Source organism: Myodes glareolus, chromosome 5 (assembly GCF_982192425.1).
Source record: "Myodes glareolus chromosome 5, mMyoGla1.1, whole genome shotgun sequence".
In the NCBI taxonomy this organism is placed as follows: domain Eukaryota; kingdom Metazoa; phylum Chordata; class Mammalia; order Rodentia; family Cricetidae; genus Myodes; species Myodes glareolus.
Window position 1 is genome coordinate 16494978 of NC_142030.1, and position 13520 is coordinate 16508497.

At 47.3% G+C, this 13520-nt stretch overlaps 1 protein-coding gene across 2 annotated transcripts in view; it reads right to left on the reverse strand.

Annotated features, from left to right (window-relative positions):
• Kif26b (kinesin family member 26B) overlaps positions 1-13520 on the reverse strand; it is a 424022-nt gene that overhangs the window by 72687 nt on the left and 337815 nt on the right. The window lies entirely within an intron of this gene.

The following is a 13520-nucleotide window of genomic DNA, read 5'->3' on the forward strand; positions in this document are numbered from 1 at the left end:
TAGCTCTGTTCTCGGCTATTTTTTTTTTTGCTACGTTGTTTATTCAGTCCAGCATGTGAAAGGCACATAATGCAGATATGTGGGGCAGATAGCTGCAGAGACAGGTGATTTTAGTAATTTAATGTGGCAAATAGTGAATGCCCAAGGATGATGAATTTTCAAATCTTGTCCTTTGTCTAGCTAGCTGTTTGAACTGATGTAACTCCCATCATTCTTTGGGGGCAAGGCATGGTTATAATTTGTGTGTGTGTGTGTGTGTGTGTGTGTGTATTGCAAACACACATGGGTTCCCGTGTGTGAGTACATATGTACGTGATTGCACGTGTGCATATGTGCATAGCCAAAGGTTGACGTTGGGAGTCTTCCTTGATCACGCTCCACCATATATACCAGTGAAGACCCTACCATTTGACCGCAGAGCTTGGCAATCAGGCTGGCACAGCTAGGCTACCTGCTCCAGAGATCCCCTATCTATCTCTGCCTTCCATGTGCTGGGATGACAGGCGGGCCCCCACAGCCCACCTAAAATTTAGCCGGGTGCTGGGGACTCAAACTCTGGTAGTCACGCTTTCGTAGCAAATTCTTTACTGTTCCAGCCATCTCCAAAGCCCCTGGCCATCCATGTTTTAATAAAACATTTCAAACTTACAGGAATGTTCAGAGAATAATGCATTTCGTGCACAGTGGAGTATCTTGCACATCACAGCCCCGTTTGCTGAGACCTGGGAACTGACCTTCAGTGTACAGAGTTCAAGCAGGAATAATTCCAAGGCCACCAGGCTCATCGGATGTCTAGTGCTATACCCTATCTATGATTCTCTTTATAGTCACCATATCCAGTGTAGAATGGAGGTCAGGGGTCATGATGAAAGGATGCCGTTGGCCTCCCAGCATTAAAACAGTGCTTCTCCTATGTGAGACCATAAAATACTTACTGCCGTTTGGGGCTAGGAGCTGTGTTATATACCAGGCCTGTGCCATCATCTACATGATCTTATTTAGTCCTCCTGGAGATGCAGAGCATTGGCACACTTACCCAGATCTTACAGTAGAGGAAATGGGTACCATATACTGTTGTATTATAGCTACATTCTGTTGCTGTGATAAAACATTCTGCCTAAAAGCAACTTGGGAGAGGAGAAGATTTATTTGGCTTACACTTCCTGGTTGCAGTCCATTATTGAGGGAAGGAAAGGCAGCAACCTGCAGCAAGAACCTTGGAGCAACACTGCTGTCTTGCTTTTTGAATCACTTGTTGGCGCATGCTTAGTTAGCTTTCATATATAGCCCAGGACAACCTGCCTAGGGATGGTACCACCCAAAATGCTAGGTTCCTTCAGCATCAGTTAATAAGACAATCCCTCAGAGACATGCCCACAGATCAACCTGATAAAGATACTCAATTGAGACTCTTTATTTGGGTGATTCTAGGCTGACTCAGGTTGACAGTTCATACTAACAAGGTCACACACTTTGGCCCATATTGCTGTAGCCGTAGATGGTAGGGCTGGACTGGACTTCTATTTAGGGCCCCATGCTTTCTCCATCTGGCTTCTATCTCCCACACGGTCAAACTCCTGGGAGCCTCACTTTCCCCATCTGTTTAACAATGCCTGCCGAACAAAACTGTTGCCGGACTTGTAAAAGTTGTGTGTGAGGCACGTAATGTGGAGCAGAGTACAGAGAACTCGATTCCTCTTTTCTCCATGACTTACTCCTCTTTCCAATGACCATGATGATGCTAAAACTACATAATGCCTTGACCTGGTTTGTGAGTACCATGTCACACAAAGAGGATCCCAGAACAGATACTGTAAATATGGGTAGTTACTAAGTACAAGACATAACTAGGCTCCTACCAGGTCATCACCTTTAAGCCCCACAGCCACCATGTGCAGGCCAATAGCCACGATGATTATCTACCTGCCATTGTTCCTTGTTCCCCAGCGCTCTCTATAGCCTGATGCTTTAACTCTACTCATGAATAGGTTTGCCCCAGTTATACCACAGTATGCTCCAAGCAGGTATCCACAGAACTGCTTCTGATAGGTAACTGGGTCCCCCACGCTTTCTGCGAGTATCTCTCCCCATTCAGCTATGAACCACACAAGTCAAGGATGCTGCGACTCCAGGCAGAACTGATGGAGCCCCACGGCCCACTGCTTTTCTATTTGGCAATTTTGCAAGCCATTCCTAGGTAACTAGAGGTGCTGAATGTGAAATGTGAGCTAGGCTAGGCAGAAGCCCACATGGAGAAGAAGGCAGGCAGGCACTGGCTCAGTCAGCCATTTGAATGGCAAGCATATGCCTGCATCTTAATGAAGCACACGGCCCTTTTTCTGCAGATGAGCTAAGCCCCAGCCTGATGTCTAGCTAAGGAGATACACAGTTCCTTAAAATCCCATTGAACTCAGAGCTAGGGAAAATGCCACACTTCATTCTTTTCTCTGCAATTCATTTAAATAAATGGAGGGCTTTCCCCCTCCTAGCAAAGAAATTGGGTTTTTCTGCTTGGCCTCCTTTTTGTCATTATTCCTTTAGTCCTGCACTCCACTTCCTGCTTAATCCTCTGTAATTAAAGAGCTTAAGAGACACCACTTATGATCAAGAAAGTTCCTCGGACGTCTTGCCAGGAGCCCTTGCTTTTGTTGCAAACACTGTTAGATTCTTGGCAACATCTTCGACCCTGCCCTCTGCCCTGCTCCTCCTGGAGAGTAGGAGCCGCCATGCACATTCAGAGATGAGCTCGGCTCTCAGGGTCAAGACCACAGTCACTTCGGACCTGGGACAATGGGATCAGAGAGCTAAAGGGACAGTCTGAGTGGTGGAAAAGGAGGGGCAGACGCCCAGAGGGGAGACTGGCAGTGTGGACCAAAGCCCTCTCTGCCTGGGAGCCACTTTGCCTCATTTGTCTAATTACTCAGGGGTTGGTGCGAGACAGCTGTTGCTCAGGGCAGCCGTTGTCTTTATGTTTGCTCATTAATCTTTTCAACACTTCAGGTGGATGGCATCCTGAGGCCGGAGAGAAAGGGATTGTGAGACACGCATTGAGCGGGACTTAGTGCCACTCTCCCAAGTTGCACACACATTAACAAGGAGGTGACAGCCAGCTACCACCCATCGTATAGGAGGCTGAGTGGGCCCTGTGATCGCTTGCTGCCACCATCACATATGGTCATGGTCAGCAGACACTGTTGTTGGTCTCTAGTTATCACGGCATAGACCCAGTAAGACTCTTTATTGTCTGTTTCTCTCCCCAGAATCTGTTGACCTGGAGAGCTGGGTTCAGCTATAACCCTCAGGAGGGTTTTGGGCAGGCTGGAGGATTAAAGGGTCCCTCACCAATCAGAACAACTAGACAAGGCAATAAGGGGCCAAGAATTTTGAGTTTGTTCTCATGAAGGAGCTCACTGAAGTTCCTTCTGTGAACACCCACAGTGAATGCCCCTCAAGGGCAACTACTAGACCAGGGATTGCTCAGCCAGTTGGCTGTAATCAATGCTGGGTAAGAAGGTGGCTGGCTTTCCTACTCAGAGTCATGGAGTACAGCATTAGAGGAACCACTGCATCTTTCCAATTCTTTCTACCTCCGTATTCTAATTCCCTTAACACGGACTTTTAAGAATCAGCTAAGTAGAAACCAGCCAAGGTGTAGATGCAGCAACCGACCCACATTGCTATTTAGAGTCATTTTGGTCTCATTCTGAGCAGGACTGCGGTTTCCTTAAGACTTCACATCTATGAGGTCCTGAGTCATGTGTGAAAACTTCCCAAAAAGGAAACCGAGGCAAACTGAATAGACTCATTACTGAGGTGTGGTGATACATGCTGGCAGCTCTAGTCCTCAGGGGCAGAGGCAGGAGAATCCTGGAAATCTGATGCCAGCCTGACTTGTATGGCTAAGACTACAGAGTGAGACTCGGTCTCAGAAAAGAGAAGCTGTTCAAAAGCTACCCCAGGAAGAATGGTGACGAAAAGAGGGAAGAACGCCACACGAGGGCCTAAAAGCAAAGGTTGCTGGGTATTTCAGTGGTCAAACGCTTGCCTAACATAAGCAAGGGTCACAACACACATGCACGTGCACGCACACACACACCTGCATGCAAACACCCATGTGCACACTAAGAGGTCATCAATTTAGACAGCACGGCCCAATGGCAGAACTGGGCAGTAGCCAACGTCAACCAAGGATGCAGTTTCCTCCACACTGGAGCAAATGGCAGGGATGGGATGCCAGGATTCCTTGTGGAGGCAGGTGACAGGAATACTGGTCATGCTGCCCCCAGTCTCGCCTGTGGGTTGAAGGCTATGCTGAGGGAGCCAGCCCCTGCCTAGAGGAAGGAGGTGGAGGGTGAAAGTCAGGACCATGGTGTCCTTGGGATAGATCAGGAGGCCTTTCCTGGGTACCTCCTAACTTAGGTGAGATCAGCTGTGTGGATAAAAAACTTAAGCATCACAGAGGAGCTCATTGTCGTTAATGGAGGCATTCATTCCTCACAGGTGCAGGCTTTGTGGGCACAAAGCAAGGAGTGGGCCTGGGTTCTCACTCAGGCATCGCCGTCGATACCTGCTGTGTGGACCTTGGCGTCCTTATCTTTGAGATAGATGTGCCGTGCTACCTCCCCTGACAGACAGATGTGGAGATCAAAGACATAAAAACTGCGTGTAAAGCAGCACACGGCACCAAATAGTGCAGCCGGCTCCCCACACCTGCAGTGTCCACCTGCACACAACTAACCACAGACTGGGAAGACCCAGGGACACCACCACGTGTGCCCTAAACATCAAGGTTTCTTAGCTTATCATCAATTCCCGAATGCTACAGAGCTACACAGTAACCATCTACACAGCAGGTACAAGAGGCCATATGTTATAACCAATGTTCAGGAGGACTGGGTAGGTTATATGCAAATATTGTGTCATTTTATTTATGGGACGTGAGCATCCAAGCACTATAGAATATGCAGGGGTTCCCAGGTTCAGTCACCCAGAGAGATACTGAGGGATGGCTGTATTCTCTTCAGAGAGGAAAGTAGAAATTCAGGTCTGGGGATGAGGGAGGCAACAGGTTTCTTCCCCTCAGTTCTACTGATATAAAATAGACTGTGTACATCAAAATAACCCCAGATGGGTTTGGGGTGATGGCTCAGTGAATAAAAGCACTTGTTATTCTAGTATGAGGACCTGGGTTCAAATCCCTGCCACATTGTTTAAAAAGTCAGGCACGATGGTTTGTCCCTCTAACTCCAGTGTTAGCACGTGCGGGGTGCGGGTGGAGTGGGGTGGCAGATTTGGAGAAGACCAGAGCTCACTGGCCAGTCAGCCTAGCCTGAGTCCACTTCTGGCCTCTATGTGCTCATACAGCTATCCCCATGGGCAAACCCCCTCCACCACATTAAAATATTATAAAGCGAAATAAAGCACACGCACACAAGTAGATGCAATAAAAATGATGTCTCTCCTTGCTCCTGTCAAAACTACTTATGTATACATACATTATTTTTCTCAGGTGACTAATGCAAACAAGGTTTGACCTACAGGCTCAATGAGTTATTTCTTAGACTTTATCCCTTTCTTCACTGTCTTGATCAGGCAGTGGGATGGGTGTGCTCACCCCATCTGATCACAGCGCCTTTGTCACACTCTGATGACAATGGAGAGATGGAAGATCTAAACAGTGTGCACTTCTTCTCGGCCAGAAACCTAGCAAGCTCCACAGCCATCCACACTATGACACTCTGACAAACACATGGTCAGAGGCCTTGATGGAGTGCCCGTTTCTGAAAACCCACTGCGAGGGTTTAAGGATGCAATTTTCCAGCCATTATTTAAAGAGCTCCCTTCTCTTTCAATATCATAATGTGGGATTATCTTGCTAGCCTGACAAGGGCTACTGTTCTTCACAAATAGGAGTTTCTTTCTTCCTCTTATTTATTCGAGATGTCTCCTTAGCTTTACAGATGACAAGCAATAACATTAAAGCAAATTAAAATCAGGGTTTTACACAGATGAAAGTTTATATACTTCCCTGATAAAATTTCTAAAAGGAAGATAAAATTTGTTCTTTATGTTATCTCTCTCCCTCTCTCCCTCTCTCTCTCTCTCTCTCTCTCTCTCTCTCTCTCTCTGTGTGTGTGTGTGTGTGTGTGTGTGTGTGTGTGTCTGTCTGTCTGTCTGTCTGTCGTCATGACCTCAGAGAACATGGGAGGATGTCAGGTGTCCTTCTCAATTACTCTCTACCTTGTTCTCTCGAGACAAGGTCTCTCACTGAACCCACGGCTGTCATTTTTCAGCTAGTGTGGCAGCCATGAGACCCCAGAGATTCTTCTGTTTCTCATCTCTCTCGCCCCAGCACCTAGGTTACAGGCATGCGTGGCCATGCCCAGCTTTTATACAGATTGCAGGGATCTGAACTCAGGGCCCCAGGCTTCTGCAGCCACCACTCTTGGACCCCGAAATGGCTTTCCCTGAAAGCAGATCTCTATGGTTTCCTGAGGCTGAAAGGTTTGGGGAGAACGGAAGACACCAGGATGGTCCTGCTGGACTTGGTTGTGCTTGTAGGTGTCCGATAACGCCAACACTAGGCGATGCGGAGGAGAACTGAGACTCCCCGGAGCAGAGCTTTGAAGCAGTAGCTCACAAGGGCTCCATTGGAGCATGGCTGCCATTGCAGGATTGCAGAGCCACACCTGAAGAGACCTCGGAGACTGGAAGAAAGCACAACTCAGTCACGTGCTACAGAATCTGTTGCACTGAATTTCTTTGCATAAAATGCAGTATCATCTGTTATGAAATGGCCAAGAGAGTTGGGGCTTTGTTTATCCACCTGGAGAAAGTCCAGATTCGCACGACATGTTTGGAAGGTGGAGGCTGAGGTGAATTCGGGCTTGCTGTGTGACGGTCTGTTCTGTGTTGACAAGAACACCTTAGTACTGGCACCCTGGCTGTGACTTCTTCACAAGAGTCACAAACCTTGCATGTGACTCTCCATGTGTTTTCCCCACAGCAGCTCTGCCAAAGGAGTTACCACTGGCCTTATCTTCCTTAGCACCATCTTCCTTAGCTCTAATGAGCCTCCTGGTCCAGGTACTCCAGTGACTGCCCAAAGCCAAGGGCCTGGCTGTGGCCTTGACCTGCTTCTCTTCCAGGATGCAGGCAGAACTGAAGCATCCTTGAGGACACGGTGAGGAGCTGGCCAGTTCCTTCTCTGGGGAATCGGCTTTTCAGAGGTAAGTTCGTGTGGCGCCAGACAGCAAGTAATAGGCAGCTATGTCATCAGAGGGGAGATTTACATTATTAAAAGCCAGGCTGGGGAAGGTGACAAGTGGGGCACAATAAAGCTAAGTGTGAGGGAACATGTGAGAGACCAGAAAATGGAGCCTGCTAATGAGATGTACTCCATAAAGAAGTGCTTGGGGGAGTGGAGGGGGCCTAGAAGATTCCATAAAGCTCTCCATCAGCAGGCATCTGTTACCAGGCAGGCCCAGCCAGAGACTGCAAAACGGGGGGGGGACCCCTCCCTGTGACACACTGCTAATGGCTGGCAGCTTTGGGAACAGAGTCCCTCACACCAATTAGTAGGTTTGGGCGGGAGCAGGCCATGCAGCTGAGGATGGAGACAGACACATCTCAGAGGCCAGTCTGTCAGAAAGGATTGGGACTCTGACAGTAGCCTGTTTGGAAGACATTCCAAACCCTAGCTCATGCTGTTCGGGAAACTTGTTTTAAATGGATGAGCCGGTGCTAACGCCCTATGACAGGCATCTTTGCGCCTGGTGGAGGTCGGCCGTGGATGCCAAGTTTCCCCGGAAGACTCGCTCCAATGTCAAGGGCGTTCACTGTCAATTTCCTCCCTGCGATGTACATGATGCAGAGCTGGGGGCCTGGGGCACGGGCTGTGGAAAGGGGCTCAGGGTTTGAGATCCAGATCATTGGCTGATATGTGTCTATGGGCCACTGACGAAACCATGAACTTTGAAGTCAGACAGATTCTGGCTCTCAGTAGCCATGTGTCAACCAATATATTGTTTAATAGTATCCCCATCTCTAAATGAAAACAATGCCCCTTTTTAAAACTAGCTAATAGCTGAACATATTTAGGCATATTGTCCCAAATAGCTAAGTTCTCAGGTCGTTTTACATAAAAAAACTCTTCCATAATTCATTCAAGGATACCTTAAACCTGAATTCTCAAGAAGGGACACAAGAAGGAGCCAGGCCCTTGGCTTTTGACAGCAAGGACTCAAATACCCTGTGCAGTATGTGATAACCGTACTGGAGCACACAATGGGAGGAGGCAAGAGGAGCAAGGACCCCTGAGCTGCTTCTCGACAGCCAATCACAGGAGGCCCCTTTCCTCTCTGGTCTGCAGAAACTCTGAGTCAACAGCAGATAGGGAGTTAGCTCTTGAACTCTTTGTTGGACGACTACACACCAAAATTATCACTCTGCAAATACCTGGTCCCGAAGCCATTGGCTTCTGTACACTTGGGGCTGTGAGCCCTTCCTCCATGTCACCTCCATATGAGTGTTCATGATTATTAAACAAATCACTGTGCAAAGCCCTGGGAACAAAGATCTCAACAAGTAGGCACGATCACGTGGAATTCCATCCATGATGCAGTGGAAGAGCCCGCCCCTTGCCTCAGGAACCTTGCAGGTGCCCGTCTCTTCTCCCTTCCCCCAGCTTTCTAGGCGCTCAGCAGGCCCAAGTCACTATTGTCTAAATTGTTTTGTTTTTGCACACGGAATTTTAGTGAAAAGTGAGGAGTTCTATGACATAGTGTATGGATCAATATTACATGTAAGTATATTGTTGTTCTCAAAGGTGGTTTGTCTTTCCTTCCACTTTGGCTTTCCGTCTGTTTTTAAAAAGTTTATTTTTATTAATTTTGAGAATTCCACATAGGAGTATTGTATTTCCATCATTTCTCCCTTACTTCCTCTTCTCCAATCTACACTGTGTCCCCTTCAACCTCATGGCCTCTTCTTCTTTAGTATTATTGATACACACACACACACACACACACACACACACACACACACTACATACATGTATACATAATACAGCCTGCTGAGTTCATGCAGTGTTGCTCATGGTATATGAGATTAGGGCTGACCACTAGGATTGGACAACCTACAGGGGGCTCATCCCTGGAGAAGACTCACTCTCCCTAAGTAACCATTAGTTGCCTGGACCTCTTTTTCAGTAGCCATGTGAGATTTCCCCATACACAGTGTGGTGAGATCATTATGCAGTTCTTGCTTAGGAAACCATATTATTAGGATCTTATGAACTCACCCAATTTTTATAGGTCAAAGGACTTCCAGGTCTACTTCCTCTGTCCCTTACCTTATTTTTAATAAATGGCTGACAATCATTGGAGAATTTCTGAACATTAGATAGAAAAGAGACCATTGCCAGAAATAAGAGATACCCAGAGGTATAAATTTGTAATCTCAACTACTGGGAGGCTGAGGAGGGAGAACTGCAAATTCAAGGTCTAATTAGGCTACAGAGTGAGTTCACAGCCATTCTCCATAACTTAGTGAGGAAGACGCTGTCTCAAAATGAGAAGGAAAAAGCAGGGCTAGGGTTGTGGCTCAGTTGTACAGTACTTACCTAGATGTGAGAGATAATGGTTTTAATTCCTAGCAATGCACCACCCACACACACATACTTACACACACACCTTACCACATGCACACACACACACACACTTACCACATGTATACACACACATATATCTTACCACATGCACACAAAACAGCACTGAAGCAGGTTTTTGAGAGAGACAACAATGGTCACTTTTTAAAGTTAGAATTGTTTCAGATGTACCCAGCTTGGGTTTTTGGCATTTGCTATCAATAAATAGCTTGCTCCCCACCGATGCTGATGTTCCCACTGAAGAGGTAAGCGGTGGCTCTGTTGCTGCACAAGCAGGACTTGAGAAGAACTATGCCTGCTAATACAGCTTGGTTGTCACTAGAGAGCGGCTGTGCGGCTTGGACAACAATAGGCAGGACAATGCGAAAGCTATCTTTCCTTTCGGAACCCTCCATAGAAATGGGAAGCTTCAGTTGCTACAGGACACTTGCTCTGCGATCTCTAATACCTCACTGCTGAGGTATTAGATTTTTCTTTCTTTTTTTTTTAAAAAATATTTATTTATTTATTTATTATATCTACAATATTCTGTCTGTGTGTACGCCTGCAGTCCAGAAGAGGGCACCAGACCCCATTACAGATGGTTGTGAGCCACCATGTGGTTGCTGGAAATTGAACTCAGGACCTTTGGAAGAGCAGGCAATGCTCTTAACCTCTGAGCCATCTCTCCAGCCCGAGGTATTAGATTTTTATTTTTCTGGATCCCAAGCATCTTAGTATCTCATTGCTTCTGGCCTTTGACCTAGACAAATTCTATTATACATAACTTTATTTATCTAAAATAAAAATGTCAGCACACATGACCATGTATAAATCAGTATAACTCTTCCTTGCAGGTGTGCCTTTGGTCCATTTCTTTTATGAATCCATCTTAGAGCAGTATCTACACTCACTCCCAGGCTTTCTTACACGGGTAGCTTCCAGGAGACAATCTTGTTCCCGATAGTGACATGAATGAGCCATAGCTACACAGGATCTGGCGTGAGACCAGTGGGAGGGGGAAATTAGTCTGGCTTCCAAAGGCTGCCTGGGGACAAAGGGCAGCTAATTTAGCATGAAATCCACTCGATGCATCATCTCCAGCCTGGTGGCAGAGAATAGACTTCTGACTCGGGGCTTGCTGGGAGACTGGGATCCAGGAGGGCTGGGGAATCTTCCCTTAAAAGGCCAGGGGCACGTGTGCTCACAGAGGCTCTGTCTCTGGAGCCTGGAATTCTCAGCTGTAGTCTGAGGGAGGAGAAAACAACCAGGACCCACCTCAGGAGGAAAGACTTCAGAAGGAGCCTGAGGTCAAAGGGCAGAACCTAGAATTATCTCATCGAGAATTTTGGGTTCCAGATAAATTTTCTTCCCACTGAAGCCTGACATGCACTCAGTAGAGCACTAAACACGCTCTACATTTTCATCTCCAACACAGCTACAGAGAGAAGGTGGAGAACAAGGAGCAGGAGCAAAGGAAGTATAGCTTGTCTTCGTCCCAGATCCCTGTTGCTTGACAGGTCCTGGAGTTTCAACAATGAGGAAGAGTGAGAAAGTCTAGTAACTAGTCATGGGTCATGGGTACCCTGATTCTTTCTCCCGCAGTGCCTCACGGAGGACCTCACATTGAGAAAGAAGTGTACACGGTCCATCCACTAAGGCACAGGGTGGCCACATGGTTCTCACAGCACCAATGGCAGGGCTGTAAGGGAGAGGGGCATGGTGTAAAGAGAAGGGGACACTGCCACTTCTGTTTAAGGACTTTCTAGGTGTCATCTTGGATCTAAGACAACTCCAGTTCTCAGCTTAGCTCCAGCAAGCCTCACACAGACTGGTGCCATCTTGTCGGAAGGGATCACATGGGGAGGGGGAGGACATGCTGGTAAGAAGAGCTGAGTGAGACCCCAGCTGGAAGACAAGAGCATGTGCCAGTGTGACTCTCCTGCCACCTCCCCTGGGGGCCAACTTCTGATCCCTGCAATTTCCACCCTTGCTGGCAGCAGGAGACAGCAGGTTCAAACTGGCAAAGTGTGTTTCCTGGCTTTCCTTTAAACCATGCCTGTGGAAGATCTGCTAGAGACCAGGGAGGGGAAGTCCCTAGTAAACGGTGGTATTTGCCTCATCCTGGTCTGCTCCTTCTCCCCTCCCGTGTTTGCTAAGAATTGAAGCTAACAGCAGCAACACCAAATTCAGTTACCGCCCTGCTTCCACCAATGAGGATCCTCCACACCTAAAAGGCTGAGCCCATGGAGTTCTTCCTCTGTCCACTTCAAATGAAGGTTGCCTCCTACGTTTGAGAATTCCAGAGCCTTCCTAGAACACAGGTTTTGAAGGAAATGTCAGATGCAAATGCCCCTCGAGGGGATGGATGGTCTGTAGCCATGATGGCATACCATGAGTGCTAACTTCTCTGGCAGGTTCCTTTACACTGCCCAGAATCAGCTTCCTCTGCGGCAGGATGTAGATGTGGATGGAGGCTTTGTTCATCCACTTCTGCCAGGGAGACAATGAGGCAGCCTGACCTGGAGCAGAGAGCAGGCCCTTCCTCTAGGTGACAGTCCACACATTCAGGTGTCATGATTTCTTCCTCTGTAAAGCAGCACTAACAAGGCCATGGGTTTCCTTTCAGTTTGGGCAGTTATGCAGGTAGGAGTGAAAGTGTGCAACTTACACCTTTAAAGCCTAGGATCCGAGCGTGAGGACTGAGTGACACGCGGATGCCTGCAAGGCTGTGGAGCTGACACACAGTCGTGGGGTTGAGTCCTGCGGAGATGCGTGTCTGGATGCTAGCATCAGCCACATGTGATAGGGTTTGGGGTGACAAAGCAGTCAACCGACAGATAGATAATTGGAAAATGCTGATGAGCAGCCCATTCTTTACCCAGGAAAGCTAAGTATGACAAAATATTTAGGTTCAAGGAAGAAACCTGAGACAGATCTGCTTCAGGGCACACAAGAAGAGAATGCTTGTCATGAACAGACCCACAGGATGGTAGGTGGCTCTGCCCTAACCATGGCAACAGAAACATTGATAGTTCCTGAGGACTTTCACAGCCTATTTGGACTGCATCCCTTCTAAAATATCTGTCTGTCTGTCTGTCTTTCTGTCTGTCTGTCTTTAGATATAGATATTCATTCTATCAGTTCTTTTCGAGATTGATATGATATTCAATTCTTAGTCCAAGTGGAAAAAAGATTTTAAAAGCAGGGGACTTGGGATAATTTCACTTGGTCGTAATTCCTCCAGACTGGCGTGTGAGTTTGATGGAACCTGTCACTAAAAACATATGCCTCCCTGGATGGGGCCGAAGCAGACAAAATATTATGCAGTGTTGGATACATAAACTCTGGCAACCTGCCAGTGTGTCAACACTGAAAATAAAGACGATGTAACCCAGATCTATCTTGAGGCCCAATCAGGTACCAAGGATCTTATTATGATAGTACCCACCATGACATGATCCAGACAACAAAGCCCTCCGGCAGCACTGAAGGGGCTTCTGGTGACCTCCTCTCAGAGTGAACTGATTGAATAAATTCTCACTCGTGATAAGAAACATTCGTCTTTAAACATGGGGCACTGCAGGCTATAATGAAGGTCAGGGTTAGAATGGAGGTGTGTAGGTGGGGACCAGACAGAGGCAGGTGGCTTAGACTGAAAACGTTTTCAGCGGGGGGATTCATATTTAATGATTATATATGACAGGCTACAAGGGAAGCACCCATGTCCAAATTAGTAAAGATTGGTTTGGGAGGGTACAGAAGCCTGCCACTTGGACATCTTTACAGCCTAATATCACGGATGGTGCCTTTCACACAGCTGGCATTCAGTCCTGCAGCTCCAGAGTGTTCTTAAACTGGGGGTGAGAAAGCA